Raw genomic sequence first — 9,477 nt, forward strand, 5'->3', positions numbered from 1 at the left:
AGAGTGCTCCCCAAATGTCACAGGCCCACAGTTTGGTGCCATGTCTGTGTGGGCCTCCCTCAGCAGTTAGACCGCTTGTGTCCAGGCCTGAACATGGATCCTCCGTGGCCCTGCTCCTCAGATCCCCACCACATTCACCCCCCTCCCCCCAGGGCTCCACGCACACACCTGGGGATCTTCATCTGTCCTTCACTAGGGCCTATTAGCCCTACCATGACATGGTGAGCACACCCACCTGCCCCTCCCTGCAGCCATCCCCTGTCCTGCCTCCACCTTCTCTCCTTAGCTTGATCCTGCAAGGCTCCCCAACTCCCTCAGTTGCTCCCCTTTAACCCATTCTTTCCTCAGCAGAGTGACCTTTCAACAGGGCACGTGGAAACCTGAGCTGTCTACTCCTCGCTCGGCCTTGAGTCTCTGCACCTTCCCTGCGTGCCCCAGGTTAGTCGCCTGGGCTATGGTGTTGAGAGTAAAGCCCAGCTTTACCATGAACCCCTGTGTGATCTCAGGCACGTGGTTTAACCTCTCTGGGCCTCAGTTTTCTGACCTGTAGAATGGGGACAATAATTGCACTAATTTCCTGGGATTTTGTGAGGGTCACATGAGATAAGCCAAGTGAAACTGGTGGAGCTGTGTCCCTGAGGGCAGGTGCTCTTCCTCTGCAGGCCCCCCTTTTCAGCTGTGTCCCAGCCTTGGGTAGCCAGCGCTGTCCTTCTCCTCCCTCTGACGTCCTTTAGCCCCACTCACCCCTGACACTCCCCCAGTCCTTTAGAGGTCCCTCGACAGGGAGGGTGGTGACCTTTGGCCCTTCAGCGACCCAGTCCCAGCCTCACCCCAGGGTTGAGTCACGGCCTCTCCGCCCTCCAGGGTCCCCCCAGCTCAGTCAGCTCAATGTGCTTGCCACTCACTCATGTTAAAGAGGATGTCGCAGTTCTCAAAGCACCTTAGTCGAGCTTCCTGGGGGCCAATGCCTGAGCACCAAGGCCTTGAGCCTTTTCTCACATGTCCTCTGCTTGGCAGAAGAGAGCCAGCAGTGACACATGGTCACCATGGATACGTGTGGCTAAGCAGAGGGAAAATGCGAGTCAGAGACACTTCGACATGCCGGAGATGTTGTTCAAAGAACGTGTTCAGGGAGCCCACAGCCACTAACCGGTAATCAATTTTCCAACAGAAAGACTGGAAAATCAGAAGACATAGAAATAACACCTTTATTTTCACCTACAGAAAGCCTCCCCACCCTGCCTTTTGTAAAGGTCAGGCTGTGACCTCCTCACAAAGTTCACAGCCTCTCCTGGGAAACGTGGACAGAAGCTCCCAGCTCAGGGCCAAGGCCTCTGGTTGAGCTTCTCCCTGCCGCCTGCACGTGGGTTTCCCACACAGATGCCTTCGGGCCCAGCTGGGCAGCTAGCCAGCCCTGCGCAGTTTCAGAGCCCACATTCTTACTTAATAATCACAGCTTGAGCCAAGTAATGCAAAAGTGAGTGCCATAAACTCAGGAGAGGACAGGGGACAACTTTAAACACAGATAGTACATCCACACTGAGCAGAAGCAGCTCTATGTCCAAGCAGCCTGGTACAGAAGGCTTCCTGGGGGCATGAAGGGTGAAGAAAGGGAGCAAGCTGTATCGGGGTACACTCTCTAGCAAGGAGGCCAACCCCCAGGGACCTGAGACCCGGGAGCAGGCTGCATCCCGACCCAGGGCCACGGTTGGGTTTTTAGCTCCTGGACGGAGTACGTCCCCCAGAGAGTGGAGAAAGGAAGAGGGGCCCGTGTGGGAGGAGGCCAGGCTGGCCATGGGGGTGGCAGCTCTGCAAGGGCCCTGGGTGCCACTGTCATCACTGTAGCATTTACCTGCATCCCTGCAGTGTCCCCACGGGACTGGACGCCACCCAGAAGCAGCTGCTTATGGTGGAGACGTTACTCCCATTGCTGTCAACTGTGTGAAGTGCTCACCTCTGTGTCCCTAGCCACCTGCACACGGAAGCAGCGAGCAGCTGTGAAGACCCTGTCCTACTCATTTGTCATGAACAAACATTTATGAGGTCTCCTTTGGCACTGCACGGTGACACCCCCCTGCGTAACAGGAAGTTTGTAAGATGTGGCTCGCTCCCGAGGGGCTGGCAACTGTGTGTTCTGGGGTCCTCAGCCTCAGGAGCTTCTGGCTTGGGTACATGGACTATTCATGATTTTGAAAAAAGAGCAGAAAACTTTGTCAAACATGCCCGTGTCACAGAAATATGAGTCTCAGTGTGAAGGCTTCTCTGTGGAATCAGGGACTTATTTTCATCCACAAGTTGGCATTTGCACTCTCTACACCACCAAGTCTGGGATCATAGCAGCGCAATGAAAAGAAATGTATAACATGTTTAGTTTGAGAAAGAAGTAAGCTGAGCTGCATAAATGTACACAACATAATACGACACAATAAAATAAAAAGGTAAAGGCCCAGCAGAGTGAAGCCGGAGACGGGTTTTTAAATTACAATAACCTTTGTGTAACTTAAGACTTGCCACGTGGATATTTTTAAGTGTTCAGCTTGGTGGCATTAAGTACACTCACACTGCGGTGATACTGTCCCCACTGTCCATCTCCAGAACTCTCCATCCTGCAAAACTGAAACTCGGTCCCCATCAAACACTAACTGCCCACCCCCTCCCCAGCGCCTTGTCTCCAGCATCCTGCTTTCTGTCTCGGAGAATTTGCCGAGAATACATACCTCCTAGAAGTGGAACCACACAGAATTTGTCTTTTCGTGACTGGCTTCTTTCATTTAGCAGAACGTCCTCAGGTGCATCCCGGTGGAAGCCTGGGCCAGACTGTCTTCCCTTCTTAAGGCCGAATGATGTTTCACTGTATGACTACACCAGCCAGGGCCTGCTTTCCATTTTACATTACACATTTTAACCTCAATGTGTACATAATTTTCATAATTATGAAACATACTTTATATACTTGTGGAAAATCATAAATCATGGCTGGTGTGGGAGGTAAGGGCAGCTCCGGATAGAATTACAGCAAACCCCACACCAGTCACTGAACTCAACTCACTGATTGCTTGGCTGTTTGTTCTTTGTTTTTCATTTCCAACCTTAAATTATGCTCATTATTTCTCACCATCTAAAAGTTCGGTGCCCCTCTGGGTAGGGAGAACTGTTGTAATTGCTGGCAGCTTCTCTTAAATGATTACATGAAATGAAAGTACTTCTGACAGTTTCTAAAATGCAAAGCTCAGTATGGAGCTTTGACTCCATTTCCTAACAGTGAAGCATCTGGGAGATGTTATTCGTTTGACAAATACGGTCGTGCCTGTGTCAGTCACTGTTCTGGAGCTGGGGCCCCGGAGCCCAGGGCTCCCTCCCGGCCCTCTGGGGACAGATGCTCCCGAGGTGAAGCCTGGCAGTGCGAAACCAGGACACAGATGGAGAGATCACGGTCACCATGTGTAGGGCAAGCGGGAGAGAATGCGGGCTGGTGGAGAAAGGTCCCCTGGGCGGGTGTGCTGGGCGGCCAGGAGGGGCTCTCTGAGAGGGGTGTTTAGACCCAGGCCTCGCGTGATGAGAGGAGCCAGTCAGGCAGACGGCAGGATGGGGTCTGGACAGAGGTAGCATGTGCAAAGTTTAGGCTCTGAAAAAGAGGCTTGGAATGGTCAGGGCACAAGGAAATCCCTGAATCGGGATGGCAACAGCCAGCGATGGACGGAGCACAAATACTGCAGAGTGGAAAGGAGAGGCCTAGGGGATCACAATAGAGGGTGAATTTGATTCCAAGTTTCCTGGGAAGCACATGGAAGTGTTTTAAGCAATAGAATATCAGCGGAATTTGATTTTTCAAAGCTCTCTGCTGCTGGGTGCGGCTTGGGTCTGAAAAAGCAGGGGTGGAGACAGGGACTAATGAGGCGGCTGAGCAGGATAATGGCGGAGGTCAGGGCGGACGGCAGAGCCCAGGAAACCCAGGCAGTCTGAGCATCCATTGGAAAGGCAGTTAGCGTTCCTTACTCATGTGTTAGGTGTGGCTGTCAAAACCAGTGAGAACTGCGAAGACGGTGGTGCCCTTCACTGACTGGAGGCGGAATGGACCGGCACATGGGTGAGCAGGACTCAAGGGCTTGGGGCAGGTGTTTGGAAATTGAGCTATCTGCAAGGGCCCTTGTGGAGGGGTCAAGCACTTGTGGGAAATGCTAGCATGGGTGCCAGTGCAGAGCTCAGAGCTATTGACAGCTGCTTTAGAGTCACTAACATAAAGATGGCATCTAAGTCCTTGGGGATGACCAGGGTATAGAGCACAAGCAAGAGAGGAGACCCAGAATGCTGCTCAGAGGAGCCCCAAGGATGCCGGGGTTCTTGTTCATGGGGCTTAAGAATGAACTTTTCCAAACAGTCAAGGTAGGAAAGCCAGGCAGAGGCTTTTATTTAGAGAGAAAACAAAAAGACAGAGCTCCTGGCTCAGGCCAGGAGGGACAAGAGAGTCCTGGGGTGGTGTGTTGTCTAGGGGTTTTACAGGCAGTTGAGAGACAGAGGGCTAGGGATGTACACCTGCTAAGTGGTCTCAAATCCCTTTAAAGAAACACTAAGTTTTGTATTAGTCTTCCTGATTATTTACAAGAACTTTACTGCTCTGATTTCCTCCCAGGATAGCAGCTTCCTGCTCTGGGAGCATATCACTCAAGACTGACTGCTTTGCTCCCAAGGTGGGCTGCATTTTATTGTCTTACTTTTTAACTAATTGGGTTTCAAGATGGAATCCTTCCTGTTTTTACTATGTTGTTTTGGGCTTGTTTGCTACATTGCCTAAGTTGCAACAAATCATTTGTTTAGGGCTGGAGGAAGAAAAGCAGCACCTGGGTGAAGTCAGAAAAATAAGCTGAGCCCCCCAGCAGGCCAAAGTAAATAGATTATCTTGCTTTTGTTTTTTCCAGAGGCCCTCACCCTTCTCTGTCTAAGCCCATGGTCCCTGTCTCACCAGCATGCAGAGGCCAGGCGGAGGGAGCTCAGAGAACACAGAATGGAGAAGGGGGTCCAGTGGGTAAGAGCAGATGGTTATTTTTTCTTTGATTATGGTAAAGTATACATGACTTAAAATCGATGATGTGAACCATTTTTTAGTGCACAGGGAGAGGCATCAACTCAGTCCTGCTGTTGTGCGACCAGCACCACCATCCATCCATCCTCAGGGCTTTTTCCATCTTCCTCCCCAAACTGAAACTCTGCCCGGCTCCTCCCCGCCCACACTGTCCCTGCACAGGGCGAGGAACGGCCACGGGCACTGTTTGATGAGGACGAGGGCCCCTCCAGGGCTGCAACCCAAAACTTCCCAGTGCCCAAGCTGGGAGGACCTTTGGGGGCAGGTGATCCAAACTCCTCACTTACAGATGAAAATCACAACTTGGGAAGTTGGTCCTAATTTTGTTAAAGTAAAGTTTTTGAGGGTTTTCTCAATCCCCTGAAGTGCCCCCAACAGCCAGCAGCAAATGAATCAGACATATGAGTCATCACTCTGGGATTCTGCACTTAGGATTCTGTGTTCTTTCTGCAGAAATCACAGGCTGGTTTCCCGAGATGGGACTAAAAACGGAGGACATCTCACCTGAGGAGGAGTGAACGCCAGCCACAGGAATGCTAGAGGTAGTGTCAGTTGTTTTCTTTTCACCCTGCTTAAAAATGGCATGTCATAAAATCTCCGTCTTCCGGAAGGGGAGAGCATGCGTCACTGGCTGGGTGCTGATCCCTGCCACAGAAGCTGACTTGTAAACTGACATCTAAATGTGTTACCAAATCCTTGAGTTTTTGCCTCCATGAGCCTCTTCTGCCTAGCACATACCAAGAACTGACTTAAAAATGTAGATGGCACTTTTGCCCAGTGATGTGCATGGGGAATGTCTTCCATAGGGTCCGATGGGTGCTTGGAGATTGGCGTTTATGTCCTTTGTGACCTTTTTGCCCACAGGCTACACTGACAGACAACAGTGTAACAGAGCATTTGCTGGCCCCTGCCATGCAAAGTTCTGGTGTGGGAAGGGGCTGGATGCATGTTGGCCTGGGTTTCCCTCTTTCACTCTGGTCTGTCTGATCCAGAAGATTCCTGAGCAGGCTTGGCCATGGTTTCCCATCCTGGCCTCTCCTCGGGTCCCATACCAGTTGGCATGTGTGTCCCTAGCATGCAGGGGAAACCCACCACGTTTCCTTGGCCCTGACTGGGTGCTCATCTCTGAACCACTGGCATCTCTGGAGTGACACGGTGCTCTGACTGGCCAGGCAGGTCACTGTCCAGCCCATTTTCCCTTGAGGGCAGTCATTGTCCTGGACATTCAGGGTATCCTTTGCAGAAGGGAGCACCCGTGGGGGTGCTGAGGAATGGAGACCGGTAACTGACCCCAGGAATGCAGATAGTCATGTCAGACCTATAATTTCAACTCAGGCTTGCCAGAGTCTGAAGCCCAGAGTTTTTCCCACTACAGTTTGTTGTCTTCCCCAAATTACTTTTTGGGCTTTCCATTCACTCCGTGTTTGTGAGCTTTGTGTTATACAAGATCTAGGCACATGGGCAGAAGTCACATAATGAGGAGATGGAGAGAGGCTCAGAGGAAAGTGAAGATGGGTGTCCCAGCAGGAGGCATGCACTCTTCAGTGGGATGGTTTGAGGACAGCTTAACAAGCTGATCATTTATAAAAAGGCAGGCAGGCTGCACAGAAACCACAAAGAATGCAGCGCCCTCAAGCGAGGAGGCAAACCCTTGGCATGTATCAGGGAGCAGGTATCAGGACCCAGGAGAGAGTGGCATGGACAGGCCACTTGACAGGACATGCAACTTCCAGCAGAGGCCCAGCCTCTTCCAGTGATGGCCCAGGAGGGCAGAAGGGGAGCAGGAACACAGCCCTCCCTCTGATGTCTCACCAGGGCTCCCCACTGCTGAACCTGGGGGGGCAGATGAGACACCCCCATGTAGGCCCCCATGCAGCTCAGCCTCTGGGGCCTGGGGCAGGGCAGGGTGGGGTAGGTGCATCTGGTGATGTAGGCAAGAGACAGGGTAGGAAGCAAGGCTGTCCCCAACAGCCGTGCTCTCCACCCACCTCTTCTTCCCATCAGCCTCTCTTCTGCCTACCTTTCCTAGCATCCTCCTTTCAGAGCATCTCCTGCTGGAATATCCACCTGTTTGCAAGCAGCAGATGTCTTTGCCAAGGAGCCCTCTGCTCAGCACATCTGCTCTCCTCTGAGGAATAAAGAGGAAAATCATCTGCACCCTGCTGATCAGTTTCCCAAGCAGACTCACAGGCAAGGATCTGTGTTCATATTTCAGACTTTGTAACACAGCCATTTTGCTCCTTGTCCAGCCCACACAGATGGCCAGTGGATTTGCATGGCCTCCTCTACTCACAGGCGGCCAAGGCCCTGACATCTTGGAAACACTCAGAATAGCATCTCAGCTCACCAGGAGGGATAATGTAAGTGACAGTAGGTGACCCGAGATCTCTGCACAAATTATAGCTGGTGTGTGAAACCCAACTTAGACTCTTGCACATAGTCAGTGCTCAGAAATCTCTGCTGAAAGGAAGGACAGGATGGAGGGACGGAGGGAGACAAATTCGAGACCAGTGCCCATCTGGACACTGGATTGCTGCTGGGATGTGGACAAAGCCTTTACCTACCTGAGCTTTCCCGCTTTTCCCCTTGTACCTGCAAATGAAATTCTACTTGCTCATGCTTCTTATAAGGAATAAATGAAACATGTGCAAAGCACATTAGGCAGTTGAGTGTCTCATTGCAGATCTACATATCTGAATTCTCTAGACCATCGAGGCCATCCTGGACGAAGGGAGGACTAAAGGCCTTCAGAAACAACTTGCCCACCCTCCCCTCTGTACATGAACTTCCTTTTCACATCAACCCTTAATGCTACAAGGTTCTGTACAAATTAATAAAGATTTATGATCAGCTAGCTTGATGAATCTACTGAGCTCAGTGAAGAGAGTTATGTCCATAGCAGGTGAACAGGTGGGGTGAAGTCACATCAGACTCCGGAGGTTCCAGGCAGACTCCCACTGGCTGCTCCCACCGCCCTGCTCTAAAATCCTGCACCCGCCTAATGGCCCTCTGTGCTGGGCTGAGGGGGCCAGGAGAGGCTCCCAAGGACAGAGTGTGCTGCGTGGCTGTCCATGCCCAGCTCCCACCCCCAGGTCCCAGCTGAGACCTGGTGCGGCTCATGTATTCCAGAAACTTGGGATCCCTGTCCTTTCACTCCCCTGCTGCTTCCCAGGGCCCCGCCACTCTCAATAGCAGTGACATTGGCTGTGGCCGCCCCCGAACCCAGAGAGCCTACCAGACCCTTTCTCCATGACCCACAGATACACCTGATTTCCCCCTCTAGCTCAGAAACCCACCTAAACTGCTGAACGTAAGTAGCACTATTTGCAAACACGAGTCTGGGCTCTGTGGGCTCCTGTAGGACCTTGTGATACAGCACCTATGTGGAAGGCATGTGTGGCTATTTTCAGATTCACACTCTTTCAAGAGATGAGCTAAACTTAGACTGAGAGCACACTTTTATTTTTGTCTTTGTGGCCTTAAATAGTCTTGTCAAGTAACTTAGCTGCCATCCTCCATTCGTGTATGCTTAGAGCAGAGACTTGAAGCAGCATCCCAGCAGCTCTCCCCACTTCTTCAAAGGAGATCTGCCTTCAGAAGATTTTTCATTGAATTGTAAGATATTCTTGCATGTGCTTTTAAATTAGGAGAGCTGCATCAGGAGCAACTCTCCCCCTGGGCTGAGCCTCCCTCTGAAGCTCTAGCACAAGTGGAAGGAAGGGTGAGCCTCTACTAGAGAAGCTGCACCCCAAATGGCAGAAGGTCATTCAGTTGCTGCAGACTATAGAAAATGGGTTAGAAACAGGACCTTCTCCAGCAGTCCCTCTGACCTCCCTCCTGACCTCCTCTAAAGGCACCACCAGATCGCAGCTTGCTTTTAATGCTGAAACAACAGGAGAAAAAAGGAAATGGCCCGGACCCGCTGGCCAAGGAGCAGCACTTTCTAACGTGTTATGTTCTCTCACCTTCCTTCTGGACTATTTTCATGAGAGAGAATTATGTGTCTTCCTTAGTTTAAAAGTCAGAATAGATACTTGTGTATGTGTGTGTGTGTCAAACAGTTGAAAGAGAAAACATACCTTTCAGAAATGGCCAGGAATATTTGCTTTTTATTAAAACTGGCAATTATATATCTGAAATCAGTCTAAAAACATATTTAATATCAAAATTATAAAAATACATTTTCATTCTGTAGTTATACTTTAATTATAATTGTATATACATATACATACACATATATACACATATACACACATATATATAAACATGTCCATAACTTTTTATATAGTATTATAGTATATCTCTCTCCTGTGGAAACATATAGCATGCTAACATTGATTAGAAGAAAGTTAAAGTAGCTATGTAGCTATATTAATGTCAAAGTAGATTTGAGACCA

The 9,477-nt window shown here is 50.3% G+C and overlaps 1 long non-coding RNA gene across 1 annotated transcript; it reads left to right on the forward strand.

Moving 5' to 3' along the window:
* Positions 1-3,693: 3,693 nt before the first annotated feature.
* LOC140845082 (uncharacterized) lies at positions 3,694-7,650 on the forward strand. The gene is made up of 4 exons (XR_012123745.1): positions 3,694-4,087; positions 4,917-5,023; positions 5,534-5,622; positions 7,330-7,650. It is a non-coding gene; the product is annotated as an uncharacterized lncRNA (long non-coding RNA).
* The last annotated feature ends 1,827 nt before the right edge of the window (positions 7,651-9,477 follow it).

The sequence above is a fragment of the Manis javanica genome, chromosome 2, assembly GCF_040802235.1.
Source record: "Manis javanica isolate MJ-LG chromosome 2, MJ_LKY, whole genome shotgun sequence".
Classification (NCBI taxonomy): domain Eukaryota; kingdom Metazoa; phylum Chordata; class Mammalia; order Pholidota; family Manidae; genus Manis; species Manis javanica.